We start from the raw sequence: 27,839 nt of genomic DNA on the forward strand, positions 1-27,839 counted from the left end.
GTTTCCCCGGGTCTCTAGAACATTTAATTCCTCACGTCCCCTTAGCGTCTGCTTCCCGGAGGACCTGGAGAGACACAGACTATCAGGTGCCTGGGAAAGGCTCTAAGAAAAAGTGTGAACTCAAGACGTTTTGTTTTTAAATGATGATTTCTTCTCTTTACTCTTAAGATCTTTGACACATATTGCATCTATAGCTTTTGCTACACTTCAAAGGTAGTCATTTATTGTGGCAAAATATGTAGAACATAAAATCTACAATTCGACCATGTTTAAGTATAAAACTCAGTGGCATTAATTACACTCACAAACTTGTACAGCCATCACCACTATCTGTCTCCAAAATGTTTTTATCACCCCAAACAGAGACTCAGCAAGATCACCTCTCTTCCTTCTCCCCTAGTCCCTGAGAATCTCTGTTCTACTTGCTGTCTCAGAGAGCTATACTCTTACTTACCACCCTGCTTAAATGAACTCAAAGACTGGAATTTTGTTCCAGTCCTTTTTGTATTTTAGGGAGTGTACAAAGTTTTGACAGTAATGGAACAAGAACTAGAAACAGGGATGGTTCCCAGATCTTTTTTAACTTGGATATAATTTTGGAGGACGTTATCATCTCTATATTTTTGCTTCACAGTAAAATTTGTAAATAAGAAGGGGTGCTTCTATGCTCCTGCACTTGAAGTTAAAGATGTCTCTTATCTTTCCCTATTGTGTCCGCTTTCTCGCCTGGACTGCATGTTCTACAAACTTCAGCGCACAACTGTTTAAGCAGAAGGCCAGAAGTAGGTCAACAGATGATTGGGACCAAGGACCAAAAGAAGAATAAAAAGCCACCCCTTGTTCAATGTTAGTTAGCCCAGAAAAGTTAACATGATGTGCTATAGATGTTTTATCAGAGGGGTCTTTCTTTGATCTACATTTGACTTTCTACTCAAATCACATGAACTAGCTGATAGATTTGAAAAGAAATGTGCATATGTCTTCCTAATTAAAAGAAGCTAGAATCACTTCAAAATAAAAGCATAGCCATTACCTTCTGAGAAAATCCACAGCGTGTGGTTAGGAACACGTTCCAGTTTAGACAGTGCACAGACTGGGCTGCCAGGCCTGATGAAGGTATCCTAGAGCAAGCAGTGGGAAGATCATCAGGCTGGGCCTGCTGGAGTTGAGGAGGGGGAGGTTGGTGGTGTTTTAATCTTTAAGTCGTATCCAACTCTGTGACCCCATGGACTGTAGCCCACCAGGCTCCTTTGTCCATGGACTCTCCAGGCAAGAATACTGGAGTGGGTGCCACTCCCTTCTCCAGGGGATCTTCCCGACCCAAGGATCAAACCCGTGTCTCTTGCATTGGCAGGTGGATTCTTTACTGCTGAGCCACCTGGGAAGCCCTGGGGGAGGTTGAGGTCAACCATATCAATGGCATATCACTCATGTGATATATCACACATCACTCCCTGTAACGGGAGACCGGGACTACCGCTCAAACAAGGGAGGGACTCAGAGCAGAGTTCTTCAACCTTAGCACTGCTAATTTTGGGGGCTGGGTCATCATTTGTGATGGGAGCTGTCACATGCATTGTAGGACATTCAAAGCAGCATCCCTCATCTCTACATACTAGATGCCAGCGTCACTTCACCTGCCCTGGGAGTCATGACCACCCCAAATGTCTCCAGACATTGTCAAATGTCCCCCAGGGAGCAACATCACACACCTGGTTGAGAATCATTGATTCTGGAGAAAATGTCCATGAACGAATTTCACCATTGCATTATGCCTGTGCTTCTGCATTTTGAATCTGGAGATATTGTTTTTTCAGGTGCTTCTTCTAAAGCTTTTGTCTGAATTTCTGCATCAGAACGAGGAAATGGAAAGAACACTCTCAAGGACCTCCTATTCTCTCACATCTTTCTTTTCAATCACACCTGCCAGCGGTATTTTTTTCCTCTTCCTATTGAGAAATAACTATTGTCTTAATGAACTGATTTAGGCTTGTGATTTAATCTATTTACCTACGGCACTAACTCAATAGCTGTATACTTTTCCATAACAATGTAAAAAATAAAGTTAAAAAATAAATTATAAATAATAAATATCTTTCTGACAGATGGCTTAAACTAGCTAGACTTCATTTAATAAAACATTCCAAGGGGTTTCATTTGATAAAGCACCCCAAGACTTTGCTCTCTAAGCATCAGAAAAGTTCTAAAAGTTTATTCAACCCTCTTTCAAGAAAAAGGCTGTCAGGCTCTATCCCCCAGGCCTTCTGTTTCCTAGAGGACTTCCAGTAGCTTCAGGGGAAAGTGGGAACTCACTCCAGACTGGCCTAAGACTATTAGGGAGCTAGAAGCTTAATTAGCGTTTGTAAGACATTTGAGACGAAAATCACTATTAGCTCAAACCATTGCTATGAAAAGTGTTATTTTCAAAACCTCACTGACACATTAGCATCTGTCTTAACTAGTCCTGAGGGAAAGAGAAAGGACTAGAAGTACCAAAAGTGATAGAAGAAATGATGAAAGTCCTAATAGGACTCCAGGTGCCAGGGAAGGTGATGCTTGAGATAATGACAGGTTTGGTAGCTGGCATGCTATACACAGTCCTGCTAACCAAAGCAGCCTCAAGCAACCAATTATTTACATGAGTGAACAATGAAATGCTTCTGTTTGTTTTAGGCCTCAGATGTTGTCTAATCCTTTAATGAAGAAGTGATCTAGAGCCTAATTTCCTTTAGGAATAACCACATTTTGCATGAAGTATATCTGCATTGACTGTTCCTAGATATTAAAATCTTTCATAAATGTAAGCCTAAGGTTGTTGGTACAAATATTATTATGGAGAAATTGAACAAATCAAGAAATGGACATAAGAAAATGTGATTGTGAATACTATTTGTCATTAAAGAGTTACAATTCTTTTAATAAAATATATAGATAACACAAAAAATGTATTTCATTTCCACAGACATTAGCATTGATAGAGATGCCATCTCTTGACTGGGTATCTGCAAAATCCTGTGGTGAGTAGTGTTGTTACAAATACTACCATCTCGTCCCAGAATATCTAAAAAAAACGTAAGGATAAGTAATATTGTTGTAGACATGTGATTTCTTACCTGGGTGTCTGCAAAATACCAGGGTAACTAACATGGTTGAGGACACATCACTCCTTACCTGGACAAGTAAAATATCCCAAGGCCTCTAGCAGGGTAAAGGACAGATCATCTTACCTGGATACAAGCAAAATTCAAAGGGCAGCACCGTAAATACAGACACAGCCATTTTCTGCCTGTATACCTGCAAAATCTTTGGGTTACAAATGTAATCAGACAAATACCCTCTCTTGCCTGAATATTTATAAAGGCTCAGGATCAAGATCACAGTAGGGATATGTCATATCTTACCTGGATATCTATAAACTCCCAAGGTCCTTAAGCCAAACTTGTGACCATGTTTATTTGCAAGTGTCCTTTAAGTTGTGTTGACCAACCATCACAGTGATCAAGGAAATTTCAAATATCCTGTCACACTATGAAAGTGTCTCTAACTAATGTGTTTTCTTGAAATTTTCAGGCAAGAGTAGATGGTGTTCCTAATCAAGATAATGACCTTGGGAGTTTACATATACCCAGGTAAGATATCACACATCCCTACTGGTGTCTGTCTGGATATCTGCACAATCTCAAGAGCTCTAACTTTGGTACGAACCTCATCATCTTATAGTTAGAGGCAAGCAAAATTCTGCCTCCAATACTGTACAGAGCTTCTCAACAGTCTCTTAATTGGAATCTACAACAACTGAAGAGATACCAGTGTTTAAGGATAATTCTACAATCTGGATGCTGGAAAATCCTATGAGCACTACAAACTTAAAGGGAACCATTAAGTCTACCTGGATATTTTATTTGCAAAAAAAAAAAAAAGCAGGGTCAAGACTTCGGATAGAGATAATATCTCCTCTTCAGTAAACATCTGCAAAAATATCAATCAAGAGATCATGGCCCAACTAATAACAAGATTCAATTTTGCATTTTGCTGGTGATCCAGTTAAGAGATGATGTGAGGCCCTTCTTTTGGTATTATACATACTCTTTACTTGGTATTATAAAGACAAATGATAAATAATGAATTAGGAATACATGCATTATCTGAACACTTGGGAAAATTCCATTAAATTTATGGGGCCAATCGAATCTACCTGAAAACTTACAAAAGTCCAAGATCAACACCTTAGTTAGACACAATCCTGTCTTTGACAAGAAAACTGCAAAAAGCCATGGTAAACAAAAAGTTTCTCAACAATTACATGGTAAAATAGAAATCTTTTTAAAAATATAAAACAGGAGGGTGACATGGTTGCTCGAACTGGTGAAATACTATCAATTCTTACCTGAAAACCTAGTCCCCAAATGCCATGGCAAAACAGTAACAAATATCACTCACCTAAGTGTTTGAAGACTGGATGGTCTCTGATGTGATGAAGGTGCCTGTTATCACTTACCTGGATACCAGATATGCCTTTGAGAACAACCATTATCAGGTTCACCATGATCTCTTGACACAAAGGTGAAAAAAAAAATATGATGCATGTAAAAAGGACACAATTTGTTCTACCAAGACACCTGAAGACACTGCTTTCATCATTATAAGAACATCAGCTCTCATTGAATACTGGCAGGAATCCAAGTTAGGAATATTCCCAGGTAAGCAGACATTTCTTTTTTTTTTTTTTTCTTCCATTTATTTTTATTTGTTGGAGGCTAATTACTTTACAACATTGCAGTGGTTTTTGTCATACATTGAAATGAATTAGCCATGGATTTACATGTATTCCCCATCCCGGTCCCCCCTCCCACCTCCCTCTCCACCCCATCCCTCTGGGTCTTCCCAGTGCACCAGGCCTGAGCACTTGTCTCATGCATCCAACCTGGGCTGGTGATCTGTTTCACCCTAGATATACATGTTTCGAAAGCAGACATTTCTTAAGGGCACATGTGCAAAATTTCCACAGTCGCTATCATGGCTAGCTAGGTTCATTGTGCTAATTATCTCTGATTATGTGAAATTACTCAATACTATGAGAAAGACAAAATTTTAAAAAAATAATAAATGAAAACTCCTGGTTTCTAGAACTGGTAAGGGATCCACTGTTTCCTATCTGAAAGGCTGCAAGGAAATCATGGTAACAAGTGTGAGGAACATCACCATCACCTACCTAGCTACCTGGAGACCGGACAGCCTATGCAGTGGTTCAGGCCCACACCATCACTTACCTGCACACCAACCATGTCTCCCCATCAACAACCAACGTTAGGTTCACTGAGATTTCTAGAAGAAAACATGACAGAAATATTATGAAGCATATGTTAAAGGGCACAACTTTTTTTTTCTTCCAGGACACCAGCAAATAACCTTGGTCACTACCTCGTGAGGACACATCAACTTTACTTGGGTACCTGCAGGAATCCAAGGTTAACACCAAGGTTGGAAGACTATCATTTCTTGACTGGACACCTGTACAAATCCGATGGGTAGTACTGTGGTGGGGAAAACCACCATAAGTACCTGTATACCTGCAACCCTTGAGCACCCCTATGTTAAACATAAATTTCACCTGAAACATAAAAAGTGAAAACTCAGTCTCTAGATTTGGTAATGACTCTATCATTTCATACCTGAACATCTGTATCTAAGTCATACTGACAAGCATTCTTGACACCTGCCATCACTTACCTCCATACAGGAAGACTGGATGGTCTGGGATGTGGTTTAGGCCATGCCATCACTTACCTCAACACCAGCTGTGTCCCCCTATCAACTGCCACTGACTGGCTTGCTGCCTGATCTCTTGGCAAGCCCTGAAAAACACACTGTGAAAAACGTGCTTGGTATAATGCTGCATGTAACCTGTGCACCTGCAAGCCCCTCTGTCACCTACATTATTTTGAGATCCATCAATATTACTTGGATACTTGGAGAACTCTGAGGGTAAACCCGAGCAACACACACACCTTTCTCCCCTGAAAGGTTACTTGCAAATACCCTGTGGTTAATAAAGCCATTAGAACAATATAACAAACTGCCTGGATGCTTGCAATCTGACTACCAGCTCAAGTGAGAAACACACATTATATCTGTACAAGATTACAATAAAAAACTATCGCTTGTTAGTATTACCAGGGACAGATTAATTTAGCTTACACTTGTGCCAAACAAGGTAAATATCAGATGATTACATAGATATCTGAAAATAAGCAGCCCTCTAATGGGCTTCCCTGGTGGCCTGCAATGAGGGAGACCTGGATTCTATTCCTGGGTTGTGAAGACCCCCTGGAGAAGGGAACAGCTACCCACTCCAGTATCCTGGCCTAGAGAATTTCATGGATTGTATAGTCCATGGGGTCGCAAAGAGTCAGATATAACTGAGTGATTTTCACTGATGTGTTTATATCATATCATTTCATACCTGTGTACTACTTAAGACCTGAACTGCACACCTGCAAAAATAATTAAGGAAGCAGGGACACCATCAACACTAGCTTTTATGCACAAAGGTCACATGATTTAGGTTGTGGCTTCAGCGCAAGTCACCACCACTCACCTCCATATCTGCGATGTGCCTTGATAACTACTGTGAATCAGTTCACTGTGATGCTTTCACATGAAGCTGAAAACAACTGTGTAAAATGTGTTTGGTATGCATCTTACTCCACTGGGCCACCTGAAAATTCCTTGTTCAATTCTACCATTTCAAGACACATTGCTGTTCCATGGATAACTGTGGAAATCTGAGATGAATAAAAAGAGATTCTTTCCTCTCTTGCAGGGATGCCTGGAGAAACCTCAAAGTGAATGTTAACCACTGATGGACAATATGACAAATCATCCACTGATCCATCTACCACTATGCGTACATAAAACACATAACCTGTGAACAAGAACACAGTCAAACATCCGACTTACTGGTATTGTTGGGGTCAATTTGAATTCTGAATGGCAAACATGCCAAAGCCATACTTAACACAGAGACTTGAAAGTATCATCATTCATACATATGAAAATAAGAAGCTCTGAAATGAGGGAAAGTCATATAACCTCATACCTGCACATTAGGAAAGGACTTAATGGATCACTTGCAAAACAACAGGGTAACACTCTGTTAGGGAAATCATACCCATGTACTCAGATATCTGAAAACTAGATGGCCTGGCTTCTGCAAAAGGCCCACAGTGTCACTCACTTGGATAAAAGCCATGTTCTTCTCATGGTCATAAAGAAGTGCACCATGATCTCTAGACAGGAACCTGGAAAAAACATTGTGACAAATGTGTCTATGGACACGACTAATTGTCTGGACACTGCAGATAACCTCATACACTGCCTTCACCAAAGAACCCATCCTCCACTCTCCCTGGGGGCATGCAGCTCTCCAAGGTCTATGCTATTGCTAGAATTGTTATAAATACTGTCCTCTCTTCCCTGCTCCCCTGCAGAAACACGTTCACAATTGTGCCACACACTCAGTCATTACTGCCTGCACACCCAGGAATTGCTCATCACTCAAGGGTTAAAAATAAACTCTCAAAAATATAAAACAGTAGACAGTCATAATTGTTAAGATTAATAAAAACACTATCATTTCTTACCTGAAGACCTGAAATTAAACACATGGTACAACAAGTTAAGCCAATCAATACTACTTACCTAGAGATGTGAATGCAGGATGCTGTGATGTGGGGAAAGTGCACATCGTCACTTATCTGGACATCAGAAAGAACTCCTTTGACAGCCATTAAGTTCATCTTGATCTCCTGACGGGAATCTGAAAAACACATTCTACAATTCAAAAGGACAGAACTTGTAGCAGGACACCTTCAAATGACCTCAGACATTTCCTTCATTTTGAGAACATCAACTCTACCTGAATACCTGCAGTATAGCAAGGTTGTCGGCATTCGCAGATATGACAACATTTCATTCTGGGACATCTGCAATGTTTCATGGTTACTATCATGGTTAAGAGCATCATGAGAATCATCTGAAAATGACAAACACACCTCACTCACAGCATCAACGAAAATTCTCTCTAAAATATAAGAATGGAAAACTCATGGTTTCTAGACTTGATAAGAACAGTCCTTTTCTATCTGAATACCTGAATACCTAGGGCTTTCCAGGTGGCACAGTGGTAGAGAATCTGCCTGCCAATGCAGAAGACCTAAGAGATGCAGGCTTGAACCCTGGAGGAGGAAATGGCAACCCACTCCAGTATTCTTGCTGGGAGAATCCCACAGACAGAGGAGACTGGAGGGCTACAGTCCATGGGGTCACAAAGAGTTGGACACAACTGAGCGTCTAAGCACTACTACTACCACCTGAATACCTGTAAAGAAAAAATGGTAACATCGACTGTCAGAGAAACTATCAGAACTTGCCCAGTTTTATGAAGATCAAATGACCTGTGCTGTGGTATAGGCCTATATCCTGACTTACCTGCACACAAGCCATGGTCACCACTAATTAGCACTGTTAGTTTAACCATGGTCTCTTGACATGAACCTAGAATGATAATATGAAATGTTTGTTAAAGCACATAACTTTTTCTACCATGACAGTTGCAAATAACTTCCGTCACTTCATCATTAGGAGACACAGCAACCTACCTGGATACTTGTAGCAAGCCAAGGTGAACACCAGTATAAGATAAAATATCCCTCTTTGACTGGAGACCTGTAAACATCCTATGGGTAGTACTGAGATGGGGAACACCATGATAAGTAACTGTACTCACATAAAGCCTTAGCATTCATAGAGGTAAAAATGAACATTTCCAGAAATATAACAAATACAAACTGAGGCTATCTAGAAGTGGTAAAGACTATCACCTCCTAACTCAATATCTTAAACAATCAGAGTAACAGGAAGTATGAGGACACATCATCCCTAGGCTGGATATATGAAGGTCAGATGGGATTTGCTATGGTATAGGCCCACGTCTGTACTTACCTCCATACCAGCGGCGATCCCCGATGACTACCATTAATAGGCTCACCATGATGTCTTCACGTGAATCTGAGAAACACACTGTGGACAATGTTTGTGCATGTGTGCACACTCAGTTGCTCAATTGTGTCTAACTCTTTTGTGACCACATGGGCCATAGCTTGCCTGCCAGGCTCCTGTATCCATGGAATTTTCCAGGCAAGTATACTGGAATGGGTTGCCATTTCCTACTCCAGGGATTTTCCTGACCCAGGGATTGAATTCACATCTCCTGAATCTTCTGCATTGGCAGATGGATTATTTACCACTGCGCCACCTGGGAAAGTTTGAGGAATATAAATCATTCGACCTCTAAAGATGTAAATTTCCTTGGTCACTTGATCATTTTGATACCCATTGACACTATAGGGCTAGTTGCAGAAGTTGAAGGTCAATTCCGAGGAAGAGACACCATTTTCACTTGAAGGGACACCTGAAAAATTTCCACGGTCAATAATATGATGATGGCAATGTGACAGAATATCTGCATCACCTGCATATCTGTTAATCAGTACAAGTATATATTATCTCTAAACAGAAATAGAAAAAACATCTCATTGGTAATAATCCATATAGGGTCAAATAAATTTAACTACACACATGCCAAAAACAAGGTAAATACAAGACACAGAGATTACAGAGATATCTGAAAAGGAAAACGTCTTTAATAGGGTAATGTTATATAATTCCATACCTGTATATGAGTAAAGACCTCATGAGGATACCTAAAAACGCACATGGTAACACAAGTGTCTGGGACACCAACCTCACTTATCTTCATATTGAAGTTCAGATGGTCTTGGTGTGGTAGGACCCATTTTATCACTTAAATGGCTGAGAACAAGGATCCGTTAGCAACCATTGCTAGGTTCACACTGTTCTCTTCACAGGAACATGACAAAATACATCTAACAAATGTATTTAAAGATACAATCTATTCCATCAGGACACCTACACCGAAAATTGTCTTCCATCTGGACTGTGGAAATAACAACATGTAAAGGTATTTGAATTAATTCAAGTCAATATTATTCTCAGAAGAAACGTTGACTTTTTAACTGGATACATGAAAAATCATATGGTTAGTACTCCAGTGGGAATTACATGAAAATTAAAAGATATGATCACGCAATACTCAAAGGGTTAAATATTAGTTATACCTAAAACATAAAAAATGTAAACTCATAAGTAACAAAATTAGTAGGAAAACTTAGAATTTCTCATCTGAAGATCTAAAACAAAATCATGCTAAAAAGAACTGTTCAGAACACTATTATCACTTACCATCATGCATGGAGAAGAGATGGTCTGTGATGAAGAAAAGGCAAACATCCCAACTTAGGTAGGCACGAGCAATGTCCCAAGTAAATTACCAATGAAAGCTCACCATCAGGACATACATGAACCTGAAAACACATTAAGAGAATGAATGCAGTAAACATAATATTCTAGGTGTGGACACCTGAACATTCCCTTGGTCAGTTTTACCATTTGGATGCTTGTACAAGTCCAGGACTCAATCTAATAAAGAGATACCGTCTCACCTGGCCTCTTCATCAGTATGGAACACACCAACTCAACCTGCCTCGTCAGGAATAAGAGATCCATTCTGACGTCAAATAAAATCACCAGGACTTTACTGGACACCTGGGAAAAACGTATGGGTACTCCTGGGGTCGGGGACACCATGATCAGGTACCTTAGGGTGGTGTAATCCCTCAACTCTCACAGGATGAGACAGAAGCTTTTTCTAAGATAAAGAGTGGAAAGCATGTGTTGGAGAATTTGGTAAATCCCTGTCATTTCTTACCTGAGTACCTGCATGAAAAAAGTCTTGGCAACATCAATGTGACAACCCATCCTAACTTATTTAGATTGATGAAGGCCTGAGGACCCGTGCCATGGGTGAGGCCACAACCACCGCTTACCTGGATACCAGCCAGGTCACGTGTGAACCACCTTCGACAAGTTCACCTAGAGAGCTTGACGTGAATCTGAAAAACCCATTGGGCAAAACACGTTCAGTACACATCACAGTCGACCTGTGCGACTGCCAAGTAACTTGATGAAGTACATCAATGATGGATGCATCAACCTTACCTGGGTAACTGCAGGAATGTGAGGTCAAGGCCTAGTCAAAGAACCTTCCTCTTTTGAGCATTTACCCGCAAAACTCCCCTTGTCAATGTCATAGGTATGGGAAATCCAATGAATTGCATCCATACCATCACAAGAGCGGGGGAAAAGAAGCATCTCTGAACAAGAATATGTTCATAGTCACTTTCTCATGCTGATGAACACTGTGAGGGACCAATGAATTTCTGAAATGCTCCATGCCAAATCAAGGTCCATTTAAGAGTCTTCAAAAGATCATAAATTTCCTATCAATCTGAAAATAAGAAGGTCCCTAATGAATTCATGTCACATAATCTCACACCGCTACACTATGCAAAGAACTGAATGGGAAACCTGCAACAAAGAATGTTCACACGCTGGATTAGACACACCATCCCCATTCACCTAGACATCAGAAAATGGAATGATATGGTTGGGCAAGGACCTACTTCATCCCACTCCTGGTTGCTAGCAAGGTCCCAAGGACAGCTATCATTTGGTTCATTGTGATGACATGATGGCTAGGACCTTGAGAAATGCATTCCACTGTGTCTTAAAGGACACAGTGGCTTACCTGTGAAATAAGCTTACCCTTGCCAATAACATCAGTCACTTCCACCATGAGGGCAAGCAGAAACACGACCTGGACTTGGACGAATTGAAGGTCCACACCATTGTTAGGCACAGAGTCATCTCTTAGAGGTATACTGGGAGAAATCTCCTGGTGAGTATTTCAACAGCAGAATCAATTGCCTGGACGTGCATTACCCTCTGTCACTCCTAAGCTGAAACACACTTTATACCGAAATAATAAGGGGGAGAAAAAAAGGAGGGGGGAAGACATACTTAGCAATGGTGGTGGACAATGTCATGTCTTGACTGAAAACCTGCTCCCCCCAAAAATAAAAAACCTAAAATTGAATAGGTAGGAATGCCATCCACACTTGCCTACATTGCTGAAGATCAGTTTGTTTGCAGGCAGCTAAAGGCCCACATCATGACTGACCTGGACACCAGCAAGGTCCCCAGAGAATGACCATTGGAAGGTTCCTCCCTTGAAAGGAACCTGCAAAACACATGAAGAGATCTGTGTAAAGGGTCACGATTTGTGTGACCAGGACACCTGAAAACCACCCTGGTCATTTCTGTCCTTAGGCAATCAACGTTACTTGAGTGCTTGTAGGACTCCGAGGTCAAGACCCCTGTGGGGTTAATTACACTTCTTTACAGGGTACCTGCAGAATGTCCATGGTCACTACAGTGCTTGGCATATCATAAGAAATACCTGACCCATGTCATGCCTCACAACTCTCAGAGTTAAACATTTTTCTCTAAGGAAGGAAAATGGAAGTCTAAAGATTTTAAGAATGAGTAAAGTATACCTCGTTACCTGAGGAGCAGCAAAGAAGCCATGGTCACAGTGGGAGGGTCACAATGCTCGCTCAGCTATGCATGTGCAGTTCAGGGAACCTGTGCTGAGGGTTAGCCCACATCATCCACGTACCTGATGCGCCTCTTCAACCAGGACACTTGGGTCATGTCATCATTAGGGAATACATCCATTCTACCTGGAGATTTTCCAAGGTCACGGCCCAGGTTGGAAAGCCGTAGTTGGCTCGCTGGACACCTATTCAAAGCCTATGGGCAGCACCGTGATGGCAAAACCATGATCAATATCTGCATATGTGCAAACGTTCAATGCTTAAGAGTATCCAACTTCTTCCAAAAGAGAAACAGGGCAAAGTGTTGCATTTTTACATAACAAAAGATACACTTGGGCTTCCCTGATACCTCAGTTGGTAAAGAATCTGCCTGCAATGCAGGAGGCCCTGGTTCAATTCCTGGGTAGGGAAGATCCTCTGGAAAAGGGACAGGCTAACCACACTAGTATTCCTGGGCTTCCGTTGTGGCTCAGCTGGTAAAGAAACTGCCTGCAACACGCAAGACCTGGGTTCAATCCCTGGCTTGGGAAGATCCCTTGGAGAAGGGAAAGGCTCCCCACTCCAGTATTCTGGCCTGGAAAATTCCATGAACTGGATTGTCCATGGGATCGCAAGAGTCAGACATTACTGAGTCACTTTCACTTTCAAAGACACTTCTTTCTTACTCTGATCCCTGACAGAAAAAGTTAGGGTAACGAGAAGGGTTAGGACACACCATCACCTACACAGACATCTGGACATCAGATAGCCTGCACTGGGGCTTAGGCCCGCTGCGTCCCTTAACCTGCATACCAACCAGGTTCCACCTGCAAATCTTTCCTTCCTTCACTGCTATGTTGAATACATACCGAACACTAAAAAGAAACAAAGCAAAATGTCATTTCTACCAGTGTCATCAGGGAAACATGAAATTCCCCATTGATGACATGCCAGAAACAGTCAACACAAAAGACTGGAATCATGATATACAGAGATATCTCACAATCAAAACATCTTTCATCAGCTTATATCACATGAACTCATACTGGGAGAACAAGGATGGGAACATGAGGCCTGCAGAAAAAAAAGAGAGAGAGAAAAAGAAGACATAATCAGAGATTGTAGGGACAGTATCCTTATTTATCTCGATAGGAAAGTTCAGAGGGTCTGCAGTCTGGTGAGATCCACTTTAACACTTACCTGTTAAGCAGTCTCTTCTGGGTGAATTGGCTCACCCTGTTCTCCTCTCCGGATCCTGAAGAAACATATGCAACCGATGTGTTTAGCATGAATCTTGTTCTACTAGGACGCCTGCCACTGACCCTTTTCACCTCCTTTATTACACATCACAGCCACTCTACCTGCATCTTTGCAGTCATTCATGGTCACCACTGTGGTCAGGAGAGACCAGGTGTACTTCTCTGGATATGTGCAAAAATGCTAGAGTTACTACATGGCAGAGACTTCAGGACAACTACCTGGACAGAGTCCTCATTACCTACAGGATGAAACAGCTGGTTTCGCTAAACTGGAAATAGGGTAAACCTAGGGTTAATACAGTTAGTAAGGACTCTTAGCATTTCTTACCTGAATATCTGAAACCATATCAGGCTATAACAGGAAGCGTTAGGAATGCCATTATCCCTTGGGGCCTGACATAGAGAACAGATCGTCTCTGTTGTGCCTCAGGCCCACATCCTCACTTACCTAGGCACCAACAGTGTCCCATGAGAATCATTACGCAGACCTCAGCATCTTGTCCTGACATGGTGTTGAAAACACATTGTTTTTTTTAAATTATTTATTTTAATTGGAGGCTAATTACTTTACAATATTGTAGTGGTTTTTCCATACATTGACATGAATCAGCCATGGGTGTACATGTGTCCCCATCCTGAACCCCCTCCCACCTCCCTCCCCATCCCATCCCTCAGGGTCATCCCAGTGCACCAGCCCTGAGTGCCCTGTCTCATGCATCCAACCTGGACTGGCGATCTGTTTCACATATGATAATATACATGTTTCAATGCTATTCCCTCAAATCATCCCACCCTCGCCTTCTCCCACAGAGTCCAAAAGTCTGTTCTTTACATCTGTGTCAGCTTTTTCTAAGGTAAAGAGTGAAAACCATGTGTTGGAGTACTTAGTAAAACCCTATCATTTCTTACCCGAGTACCTGCATGAAAAAAGTCTTGGCAATGTGAGTGTGAGAACCCATCTTAATTTACTTAGATTGATGAAGGCCCGAGGAACCATGCCGTGGGTGAGGCCCTAACCACCGCTTACCTGGATACCAGCCAGGTCACATAGGAACCACGTTTGACACGTTCACCTAGAGAGCTTGATGTTAATCTGAAAAACATATCAGGCCATACGTGTTCAGTACACATCATCCACATACCTGCACCCCAACAGTTTCTTTACTGTCTTGATGCTTGCAAAACTGCACCATTAAACCCTAGTAAGTGATACTCTGTTACCTTGAAGAGATATCTCAAAAATTCACTGTCATATTTGTGGTCATGAACAACAAGATAAATTACCTGGATATCCTGTTGTCGGCAGGAGTGTATAAAACAGTATATCAACACAAGAGTAGAGTACATTATTCTTACTAGTGTTGCTAGGGACAGGTTGATACTTTGACTGTATTCAAGCCCAAAATACAGTTAATACAATTTGCTAGATTTTAAATTATATAGTCTTCATAATCCCATTAATTATGTAATTATGTGAAAACACAAATGTCTAATAAATTACTGTGACATGTCCTACCTTTATTAGCAAACAGCGTATCAGGATTCTGTGTAGGAAAACATATGGGAAGACTGTGCTTATGGTATTATACATCATCCTCACTTACCAAGATGTCTGAAGACCAGCTGGTCTATATTGTGATATAGTGATATTGTGATGTTGTTTCTGAGGTTTGGTAAAACTCTGTCATTTCTTATCTGAATACCTGCATGCAAAAAGTCAGGTACTCTTAACTGACTCTCAACTGCACAGTGAAATTGAAGGGAAATTGACACTTGGATTAACTCCCACTTCTAAAGGCCCCTATGCTGGACTGGTGTATAGAGAGGCCTGTTGTCCTCAAACTCACCTTTAAACGATGCTCAAACAGAGGAAACTGCACTACACTAGGATGAGAAGATGATGACATCAGAACATAGACAGCTTGCCCAAGATGCTGATCTGATTTGTACGATCAATAATGTTTTCCTGATTCCTTGGACCTACCTATGCCTATCAATCAAATGTTTTCTATCATGGACATGATTCTATGCTAGTTTAAAACTCAATCCAATTGTTGGGGTTGTGGCCAATTACCTGTGTCTAGTACTTCTGGGTTACCTTGGTGGATTTCTGTCCTCTAGGCCTCTGATTGGATACCCCCTAGGAAATTTATTTTAGATGAGAGTTTAATCGTGTTCTGTCTTCAGTTCAGTTCAGTTCAGTTCAGTCGCTCAGTCGTGTCCAACTCTTTGCGACCCCATGAATCGCAGCACGCCAGGCCTCCCTGTCCATCACCAACTCCCGGAGTTTACTCAAACTCATGTCCATCGAGTCGGTGATGCCATCCAGCCATCTCATCCTCTGTCGTCCCCTTCTCCTCCTGCCCCCAATCCCTCCCAGCATCAGGGTCTTTTCCAATGAGTCAACTCGTCACATGAGGTGGCCAAAGTATTTCTCTTAGGGTCATTCAAACTCAAGAGTGATGAGCTAAGTCTCAATCAAAAAATTAACCTCTCATCTATTAAAAGGAAAACTCCCACAATTATGGGGAGGATCTACATGGTTAACACCAGGCTATGGTCATTTAAGTTTAAAGGCTCCTCTATGTTGGGAATGGTTAAATCATACTAAAAATGATCAACCTGGTAATTATGAGACAAGGCTGGGTGCTTTATGAACTATGCCTATTATTACCCTTAGAGAGAGTGATTGGTATGGAACTCAGTGGATTTGTGGCACTAATTTATGGCCTTGACATCTACAGGGATGGATACGAAGGTGTAGCCTGGGATTCCCATGAATTTAAGGTCATACATGTTAACAAATTAGAGGTAACCCCAACCAATCTACCATTGGTATGATCCCAGTGGGTCAAAGATCTGTATTCTACTGGTATGACCATTTAGCAGCTATTTTTGCGTGCCTTCAATGGGGTTGGAGGATGTAATTTGTCATATTGAAGTCTTAACGACTTTCATAAACTTTAAATGACAGTAATCGGGCTATTAGCCTATTGAATTCTGATCTCTATGATGAGAAAGGCAGTGCTACACAACTGCAAGGCCCTTGACACCTTACAGCATCTCAGGGAGATATCTGTGCTATAATTCAAACTGAATGCTATATTTTCATACCTGATAAATCCTTTAATGTAACACATTTGATGAACCACATGAAAAATCAGATTTCTGCTTTAAGTGACCCATTCCCTAGTCTTGACAATCTTTTAAAAAACTGGTTTGGTGTGGGAGGCTCATGGCTAAAATATTTACTTTTAATTTCACTAATGTTATTAACTATACTATTTGTATTTTGCCTGTTTCACAAGATTATTGTTTCTTGTATTACCAAGTGTATGACTGAGCCTCCAATGAAAATAATGATGACTAGACTTGAAGCAGTTGATCAAATGTATAGCTCGATATGTGATCAATGATTGTAATAGTGTAACTCTAGATATGGGAAGATGCAATGAAAGGGAATACTTTCCTGGACCATAACTAGAAGACAGGTGTCCAGAGATCTTTGACTATTAAGACCTAGTCCAGTAATAGCACATTGAGTGGCCTATCAACAAAACCTTCTTCAGAACTGGGAACGAGCCTTCCCAGCAATGCAGGGACAAAATGGTCATGAAATGCCCCCCAAAGTATGGTCGGATTTATGACCACAAGGTGGCCGTGTCAACTACAAATTGGCACTAAGAGCGATGCCAATGACGGAACAACAAAGGCATTTGCCATCTGCCTCTATGGAGATTGAACCCTGTGCTGCTATAGCTATTGACCTTCAACAACCCCTGAGGGAGTTCAGGGTGGAGTGAGGCACTCTGTGCTCCAGGGAATCTGGTGGGACAGGTCTTTAGATAGTTGGATGTTTTTAGGAACAGATTTTATGATCTCAATCCTTGCATCTCCTCATATCTAGAGAAGCACTAAATCCCTTCATGGTGACATCAGATCCTCATGACTAACAGAAAACCTTTTGTAAAATGAGTGCTTCATGGTATTGAACTCCCCCTTCACCAAAACCTTATATATTGACCTTCCCCCACTGCTGCTTTGGAGCAGTTTCTCAGTTGTTTGGAGCAGTTTTCTGAGATGCTGCCTCCCAGGCTGCAGTCCTCATTTTGCCCCAAGTAAAACTTAACTCACAACTCTCAAGTTGTACATCTTTTTTTAGTTGACAATATATATCTACATCACACAAATAGTGAAGCCTCAGTTCTTCAAGATTTCAGTTCTGAGTCAGGTACAGCAAAGTAAAACCCATCTGTTTACAAAAAAGGCTGGATTAAAATTGGGGTCTTCACAGATAAAACAAGTCAGGCTTACTTGGTTAGATGGATAAATATTATATTTGCAGAAGAAGCAATTTTTAATTACCTTGGACAAGTCAATTTCTAAATTACTTTACCCTCTTTAAAATTTGCACCTCAAAAAGACAGAGATAAGGTTCCAAGGAAGACCAGAGAGGATATTTGCATCTCAAAGATACAGGCAAGTTCTTCCTATGATAATTTTGTTTCCCCATGTTTAGTATTTAGGAGCTTCACAAGATGAACAGGGAAGGTTTTGGGGGTGGTGAAAAGATTTTTGGAACCACCCTTCTGGTCCTGTAAAGACCACATTTGTAAACCAAGGACAGTTTTGCTTTTCCCTCCTTTCCCAAAAGAATTGGGTGGCCTCCCCAACAAGGACTGACACATCTATCCATCCATGTTGGAAAGCTTCACTCTCCTCCTCTCTGGAAGAGAAGAAGAGAGAAGGCCTCTCTGGAAGGCCCAGGAGCAACACCCAGGCTCCCACAAGAAAGAGGCATATGTGACAGGAAAGATAGGGAAGACTGAGAAATCCACCCTGTGATCCACTGGGCTGGTCCTCAGAAAGGGGTCAAAAGGAGAGACCCTCACCTGTTTGGCAGCAGCTACTGGGGCACAGTGAGCAGTGGGCCTTTGGAACACACCAGAGGGTAACCCTGGCCAGAGTTCCTCAGTTGCTTCCACAGCTACCGGCCTGTTCGCAGAAGGTGTGAGGAGAAAGAAAAGAGGAGAAAACCATAGAGGAAGCCATAGAGGAAGCAGTTCCAGATGTCTGCACATCACCAAAGCAACCAGAATAAACCAAAACCCAACCATCCAGAAAGTCACATTAACATGACTTCCCAGTCCCATTAGACCGGCAACCTTTCTCCAAGGTGCCTTATAAACAGTTTCCTTTCATGGGGAGAGCACTCCAAATTGGAGCCATAGCCCCCAAGATGGGAGCCGAAGCTCCCCAGATTGTACAAGGTCAAAAAAGGCCACTATGGGACCCTGATGTCAGGCTATTCTGGGCAAAAGATTATTTGAGCATTTAATTTACAAAGGAGAGTAGTGTCTATTAGAGAGACAGTCAGCTTGTTCTCACTGTCAAAATTACCTGGGGCTCCTGTAGGGAAAATTAGAAATTAGACTCCAGGGAGTCTCCTGGGCATGTTTCTTATCAGCGCTTTGTAACTGCCTGATTGTTTAGTTGTGAGCCATTTCAGGGGCTATTGTTCTTCTGATCTTAACATGTCTAATGTGCACCCGAAAGATCTTTCCTTCAGGATAGATGAAGTATTTCCCACTTTTATAAGCTGTATAGCACCAAACACACAGACAGACAAATTCCAACAAAAAAGGCACAGATTCCAGCATCGATGCATCCAGACAAACCAATTCCCAGATAGGGCAAATAAATTTACCCTGTAAAACAAATGAACTAATTCCAACTAGGCTACCCACCCCCACAAGAAATAGCTCCCAAATGAACCGGTTCCAACTGGACCAGTTCCCAAATCAGGTAAATAAATTTACCCTACAAATGAGCTAATTTCAACTAGGGTGGGCTTGCCCCACGAGGACTAGTTCCCAATGAACCAGTTCAGGGTAGAGTCCAATAACACCTCCCCTCTGCAAATGGGTACCACATCAAGTTGGCTAATCCTGTAAAGCAAAAGCCCAGATTGAGGGATAAGAATGTTTCTGGTGTGCATACCAAAGCGACTTACCCTTCAAAATCGAGCCTGTCGGCTCTTAACACAAAAGGACACACAAAACATCCTACTGGCTGAACCAGCTATCAAACTGGGTAGATTTACCCTACAAATGAAATTCAGTCCATCGACTCTAGAAGTCTGTCAGTTCCTTGTCTCAACTGCCAAGCGCTAGGGGCAGTCGGTGCCACTTCAGGCAACCTTGAAGGGAAGAACCTCAGGACAACAAATGATCCCAGCAGCTGCTAGGATCTTGCCCCAGTATTCCCTGTTCAGGGCCAGCTAGCCACAAGCAGCAAGGCTCCTGGCTGATTAAATCAAATTGTTATAGAGTTCAAGCTCGCTCTGCTCACTGCACAATAAGCCAATGAATACACAAGATGAGGTGTTGAGGAAAGGAAGAGACTTTAATTGGAGAGCCGTCAGACAGAGAAGATGGCAGGCTCAGTTCAGTTCAGTCGCTCAGTTGTGTCCAACTCTTTGCAACCCCATGGACTGCAGCATGCCAGGCTTCCCTGTCCATCACCAACTCCCGGAGCTTACTCAAACTCATGTCCATCAAGTTGGTGATGCCATCCAACCATCTCATCCTTTGTCAAAATAACCATCTTATGGGGTCTGGATGCCAGGTTCTTTTATAGATCAGAGATGGGGGGAGGTGAGGAAGCAAAGTAAAAAGGCCATTAATCTTGCAAACATCTCCTAGAATGGCAAGCCTCAGGCAGGGGATGTGTTAATTTCTTCCTTCCTGCCATCCACAGGTGGACAGGGTTCTGAACAAAGGCACTTTAGTTTAACAGTCAGGCAGAGGGGCAGGATTCTCTGAGGCAAACCATTCTGTATGATTATAATAACAAAAGCAACAAAAAGCAAGTCAAAGAAACAGTTCCAACATGGGATTCAGAATTGGCTTCTTCCCTGCAACAGTGTTAGGGACACTATCACCACTTCCCTACATTTCTGAAGGTCAGATGGCCTGTGTTGTGGTTTAGGCCCACATCATCACTCACCCGGACAACAGCAGTATCCCCATTAATGAGCATTGTTACCACAGCGTCTTGAACCTGGAAAAACATATTACAAAATATGCATCAAAGGAACAATATATTCTACCAAGATACCCGCAAATAACCCTGTTTATGTTTATCATTATGGGACACATCAACTTTACCTGTTTGTTAGCAATATTCCAAGGTCAACATCATTTTGGGGTAAGACCATCATATCCTAAGTACATACCTGCAAGAATCCCATGGTTACTACTGTGGAGAGGAACACCATAATTATCTGTGTACCTGAAATTTCTGGACACTTGGAGTAAAAATGTAAAGTAAAAATGTGAAGACTCATGGATTCTAGAATTGGTAAGGACTCTTATCATTTCTTACCTAAATAGCTATTAAAAAAAAATGTTAAGTGTTAGGGATGCTACCGTCACTTATTTAGATATCTGAAAATCAGATGGTCTGTGCTGATTTAGACCCACATCATCATTTATATGGACACTGGCAAAATCCATGTCAACAGCCATGGTTAAGTTCATCATATTCTTTTGACTAAAACCTGACAAATACATTGTTACAAATGTTCCCACATATGTATCATTTTTCTTCTGGGTGCCTATAAGTAAAGCTGTTGGCTTTCTTTATTGTAGGATATATCAACTCTACTTGGATACTTGTTGTATTCCACAGTTTACATTTTTGTTAGTAACAATATTCTCTTTTGACTGGTTACTTGCAAAAATTCTAGTGAAAAGTAAGGGCTAATTCTTTCTCTCTCTTTTTTTTAGGGCTATTTCTTTGTAGTATTTATGAGAACACTAACATTTCTTACCTGAATATCTGCAAAAAGAAAACAAAACATGGTAACACAAATGTCAGGGATACCATCAACATTTACCTGGATTTCTGAAGGTCAGAAGGGCTATAGTGTTGTCAGACTCATAATCACTTACTGGATCAAGCAAAGTCTTATTAACGACCATTGTTAGGGTCACTGTGCTTCCCTGACTGGAACCAAAAAAAAAAAAACCACTGTGACAGATATATTTAACAACATAACTTTTCCTACTAGGACACTGACAAAGAACTTTTGTCACTTCCATCTTTATGGGCCCATCCATGCTACCTGAACATTTGCAGAACTTCCAGGTTAACACCGTGGTTACAGGTACCATCATTTCTTGACCTTGCACCGATAAAAGTCTCATGGTCAATACTGTGATGGAGAATGTTAAGCTCACTTATCTGGATACTTGCAAATCTCTCATTCATTCCTAAGGTTAAACACACATTATCTCTAAATTAGAAAACTAGCTAAACTAGATCTCACAGTTATTTGTATTTGTAGGCCCAGTATCACTTTTTATCTGAATATTTGCAAAAAAAAAAAATATGATACCAACACGTGTTGGGGACAACATCATCGCTTACCTAGAATTCTGAAAATCTTATAGCCTATACAATGTTTAAGGTCCACATCATCACTTGCCTGGATTCCATGATATTCACCTTTATCTCCTAATTTGGAGCCTACAAAAACACATGGTGGCAACTGTGATTAGGGATATATCTTCCACATGGACTTCAAAAATTCCTACGATCACTACTACCATTATGGGACTTATGAACTCTACCTGGATCCTTTAGTTCTGAGGTCAACACTGTAGTTGGAGACACCTTCATCTCTTGACTGGGACCTGTAAAAACACATGGTGGCAACCCTGGTTAGGAATACCTGTTCTTCCATCTGGACCCTGCTAATTCCATCAGTCCATTGCATTATGGCGACCACCAACTCCACCTAGATACCTGGAGAAGTCTAAGGTCAACACTGTAGTTTCAGACACCATCTTCTATTCAAAGAATACCTGCAAAAATCAATTAGCCTCCAACTAATAAAAATAAATGAAAAAAAAAATCCCATGGTCGCTACTATAGTTAGGACTCTGAGATATCTTATCTGGATCCTGCAAATATCTTTGTCACTACTAAGTTTTAAGACAAAATCATCCCTGAACTAGGAAACAGTAAATTCTGATGCTTGCTACTTTTGTTAAGGACATTAATTTCTTACTGGAATACCTATAAAAACATTGTTATGTTAAGAGTTTGGGATAACATCATTACTTTTCTAGATATCTGAAAATCTTATGTTTTCTAATGTGTTTAAAGTCCACATCATCTTTTACTTGGGTATTAGCAAAGTCCCACATTTATTCCTATTATTAAGTTTGCCATGATCTACTGACTGGAAACTGAAAAACCCCATGGTCTGTATTGTGGTGAGTGATGCCATGATAAGTTACTGGACAGTTACAAAATACTTTGAGGTCCACTTGGTTAAAACTCACATTTTTTCAATGAAAGATTTATCTGCCTAGCAAGGCAAATTTCTTTAACCATTTGTTTCCTCTTCTCACCTTTCTAAAAATTGTCTTCCTCCCTTTGGAAGCCCCAGAGCCCTGTCTCTTCCCTTAGCTCAGGATGGTATATAAGTCTCAATTACTTGCCTGCCTTTTTGAGTCTCATATCTTTGTGGGGCTCCAATACACATATATGTGCATGTTACCAAGAAATGCAAGTTTGTGTGGTCAACGCACAGTGAGGCCAAACAATACTAAAACATTGGAGTTTGGAACAGAGAAAGGTTTATTAAAGGGCCATGCAAGGAGATGGGTGGCTCATGCCCTAAGAACCCCAAAGTTACTGAAAGCTTTCAGCAAAGCCCTTTTATAGGAAAAGTGAGGGAGGGGCATGGTTAGTTATTACAAACTTCATGCAGTCAAATCCTTTGTCCTTGAAGTTAGGTCATGGTCAGATAACAATGTTCCTGTAAATCTCTACCAAACAAATGATATTCTCTGTCCTGATAAGAAAGAGCAAGGTTCCAAGGCATAACTTTCACCCTCTGAGGTCCAGGTCCTGGCTAAGAGCAAGCTGATCTCAGTTGGTGGATCCCCCAGAGGGCCAGGTCCCCAGACCCTGCCCAGCTGTCATGGCTGAGGAAGCCAGACGCTCAGGACCCAAGTTGCCCTCAGGCTTCTCAGGCCACTCAAACTGGGGTATGTGAGGGGGAAACCATGTCTCACAGACAGCAACCCAGGCACACTGCCACTGCTATTAGGTTGCAGAGACCAGGATTGGGGATATGTTCGTCGCTGCCTCAAAGGCCTGGGTTGAGGTTAGTGGGTGGCCTTGGTGAGGGCTCTGGAGCCCTGCAGGACACAACCCCAGTCTGTTCTCTGGGCCCCCAGCTCACCCGTTGGCCCAAGGCTGGATGGCTGAAGGGCCTCGGGGAGAAAGCCAGGATCCAACTCTTACCTCAGTCTCCGCCTCAGGACCACCACTCCACTGTTGTCTGAATCCCCCCACTAACTGCCGTTTCTTGACCGTTGGTTCCTTATGGACAGGGCTCACTAAGCACTGACCAATTACTGAGCAGAACCACTAACGGTCACTCACTGACAGTTGGCTGTCAGTGGGCGGGACCCACTGCAGTGCCAACCAATGGCTGAGCAGGATCCGTTGCCTGGTAACGGGGTAATGATCCACGACAATGGCTGCCGGCTAGGGGCTATGCTTGCCCTTCAGTTCAGTTCAGTTCAGTTCAGTTGCTCAGTCGTGTCCAACTCTTTGCGACCCCATGAACTGCAGCACGCCAGGCCTCCCTGTCCATCACCAACTCCCAGAGTTTACCCAAACTCATGTCCATTGAGTCAGTGATGCCATCCAACCATCTCATCCTCTGTCATCCCCTTCTCCTCCTGCCCTCAATCTTTCCCAGCATCAGGGTCTTTTCAAATGAGTCAGCTCTTTGCATCAGGTGGCCAAAGTATTGGAGTTTCAGCTTCAACATCAGTCCTTCCAGTGAACACCCAGGACTGATCTCCTTTAGGATGGACTGGTTGGATCTCCTTGTAGTCCAAGGGACTCTCAAGAGTCTTCAACACCACAGTTCAAAAGCATCAATTCTTCAGCGCTCAACTTTATAGTCCAACTCTAACATCCATACATGACTACTGGAAAAACCATAGCCTTGACTAGATGGACCTTTGTTGGCAAAGTAATGTCTCTGCTTTTTAATATGCTGTCTAGGTTGGTCATAGCTTTTCTTCCAAGGAGCAAGCTTCTTTTAATTTCATGGCTGCAGTCACCATCTGCAGTGATTTTGGAGCCCAGAAAAATAAAGTCTGCCACTGTTTCCACTGTTTTCCCATCTATTTGCCATGAAGTGATGGGACCAGATGCCATGATCTTAGTTTTCTGAATGTTGAGTTTTAAGCCAACTTTTTTCACTCTCCTCTTTCACTTTCATCAAGATGCTCTTTAGTTCTTCTTCACTTTCTGCCATAAGGGTGGTGTCATCTGCATATCTGAGGTTATTGATATTTCTCCCGGCAATCTTGATTCCAGCTTGTGCTTTCATCCAGCCTAGCGTTTCTCATGATGTACTCTGCATATAAGTTAAATAAGCAGGGTGACAATATACAGCCTTGACATACTCCTTTTCCTATTTGGAACCAGTCTGTTGTTCCATGTCCAGTTCTAACTGTTGCTTCCTGACCTGCATACAGATTTCTCAAGAGGCAGATCAGGTGGTCTGGTATTCCCATCTCTTGAAGAATTTTCCACAGTTTGTTGTGATCCACATAGTCAAAAGCTTTGGCATAGTCAATAAAGCAGAAATGGATGTTTTTCTGGATCTCTCCTCCTTTTTTGATTATCCAGTGGATGTTCTTGACTAAATACTTGCAAAATACATTGGTTACCACACTGGTTTGTGATACATTATCTTTACCTGGATAAATACAGAAGACTGTAGTCTCTACTAGGTTTATAAAAACAAATCTTACACAAAGACCTACAAATTATCCAGATAAATGCCACTGTTAGGGACATATCATCTCTAACCTGTGTAACTATAAAATATCGTGATACTACCATCCATTGTTAGTTATACGCCTTACCTGGACACCTTCAACCCATGGTCACCACATTTTTAGGGACACTAACATCTCTAACTTGGATACTTACAAAATGCCTTGTTCACTATTGGGATTAGTATTACTATCATCTCTTGACTGCATACCTGCAAAATCCCATCATCAATTTCATGGTTAAGGACACCACTATCTCTTCAATAAACCCCTGAAAAACCCCATGGTTGCTTTTGTGGTTAGGTTCACCAATATACCTGGACTACCACAAAATACTATTTACTAATAAGTGGTAAGAGACACCATCAGATCCTACCTGCCTACCTGAGAAATCCCGATTTCAGTACTGTAGTTCAGGGCACTCTTCTCTTTTAGCTGGATATCTACAGAATACTACGGTCACTCCAATGATTAAACTGATCATCATTTTGTACCTGTATAACTTCAATATTCTATGTCTACTACCTACGTAGGAACACCCTCATTTCTTACCTGGATATTTACAAAATTCCATGGAACTACCATTGTTAAGGACACCATTATTTCTTCCCAGGATTCCTTCAAAATAATATGGTCACTACAATGGTTAGAACCACCATCATCTCTTACTTGAAGATCTGTCAGGTCCTATCATAGAATCTCTTGATTAGACATTCAAGGCTCTTCATGTCTGACTCTGTCTCACCAGCCTCAGCCCCTCTCATCCCCTCTTATCAATATATGAACATTTTAAGCAGCTGAATTTCCCTGAATATTCCTTTCTTTCCTGGTTACAGGCAGTAGAATGCTCAAGCCAGCGCTTACCACCTAATAGGAGCTGATTATGCTAATTTCTTGGCAACTCAGTGTTCAGTGGCCTTGAAATTGGCCATGATGGTGTATTTACACCACAGAAATTGGCAAATGTTGCACATCAGGGCTTTTCTTTTGTGGTTAAGTTCACCAATATACCTGGACTACCACAAAATACTATTCACTAATAAGTGGCAAGAGACACCATTAGCTCCTACCTGCCTACCTGAGAAATCCCAGTGTCAGTACTATAGTTAACGATGTACTGATGAATATAGTAATAAATGAACAGAGGCAGGCATTACTGAATATGACAACTCAAACTTGCTTTCTCATAAATCTGATGTGACTTTTGTGGATGAAGGAATGTGTCAGTTAGTGCTACATATGCCTTAAATTATTTTTCCAAACTTGTATACTTAATGAAAAAAATGGATAAACACTTACATTACAAATTACTTAATATAGTATTAATGCTGATCAAGGACTTACATAATCCCAATATATCCCAAATTGACAAATTTGCCAAAAAGAAAAACAAAAAATTCAATAGCTAAATACTATTAGACCTACCCCCAAAATTATATATATACATATATATCTCACCCCATTTACCAGAGAAAATCTTTTATTTTCCTTACCACAGAAATTTCTTATTGCGCTTTTAGTGATAATCTAAATTTCTATCAGTAATCATATTTAAATTTCATAAAGTTCTTAGTCAACATTCCTTTGAAAATCAAGTAAAATGTCAAGAGAGAGAAGAAGCATGTCACATTTCCTCTTTTTAGGTCTTCAATATGGGAGTCAATTTTATGCGGATTCTTGAGAAGAAAATAAAAAAAGCTCCATAGGATAGCTACAGTTTTGATGGCTGTTTCCTTCAGACTGCCCAGAGGCTAACAGGAGCAGAAGGCAATTAGTAAAGGCCATACTTTTCATGTTGGGATTGCTTTTAGCTTCAAACTTCTTTATTTCTCCTAGCACCCTCACTTTTCTGCAACCCTTCACAATAATAGAAAACTGAGAAGTTAAATGGACCATGGACCTGAAGACAGTGTAAAACTGACAGACCACCAGGCAATTTTCCTTTTACAAAGAAAACTTTCTATTTCTTAATGATTATGCTTAGCTACTAGCCATTTCTACACATTAAGATTAGCCATCAACTATGAGAATACTGGTGACAGTATTAATGCACCAACTGGGGTATGACCAGTCCCTGAGAACACCTTTCTGTTTCCTAAACCTCTGTCTCACCTACCTCACTCTTT

The 27,839-nt window shown here is 41.3% G+C and overlaps 2 long non-coding RNA genes across 4 annotated transcripts; both read right to left on the minus strand.

The window, feature by feature from the left end:
* Window positions 1-4,972: 4,972 nt before the first annotated feature.
* On the minus strand, window positions 4,973-14,327 carry LOC110147390 (uncharacterized). 3 transcript variants are annotated; one of them, XR_011486009.1, is made up of 6 exons: window positions 13,776-14,327; window positions 10,324-13,649; window positions 8,661-10,018; window positions 7,919-8,556; window positions 7,702-7,819; window positions 4,973-7,301 (listed from the first exon to the last, which is right to left on the minus strand). It is a non-coding gene; the product is annotated as an uncharacterized lncRNA (long non-coding RNA). The 3 variants fall into 3 exon arrangements; XR_011486010.1 differs by having other exon boundaries at window positions 4,973-5,325; window positions 5,446-7,301; window positions 8,661-13,649; XR_011486008.1 differs by having other exon boundaries at window positions 8,661-13,649.
* A 6,674-nt stretch (window positions 14,328-21,001) lies between these two features.
* LOC110147392 (uncharacterized) lies at window positions 21,002-22,104 on the minus strand. The gene is made up of 3 exons (XR_002316833.2): window positions 21,963-22,104; window positions 21,735-21,844; window positions 21,002-21,071 (listed from the first exon to the last, which is right to left on the minus strand). It is a non-coding gene; the product is annotated as an uncharacterized lncRNA (long non-coding RNA).
* Between the last annotated feature and the right edge of the window lie 5,735 nt (window positions 22,105-27,839).

The sequence above is a fragment of the Odocoileus virginianus genome, unplaced genomic scaffold (genome assembly GCF_023699985.2).
Source record: "Odocoileus virginianus isolate 20LAN1187 ecotype Illinois unplaced genomic scaffold, Ovbor_1.2 Unplaced_Scaffold_6, whole genome shotgun sequence".
NCBI classification, from domain to species: Eukaryota; Metazoa; Chordata; class Mammalia; order Artiodactyla; family Cervidae; genus Odocoileus; species Odocoileus virginianus.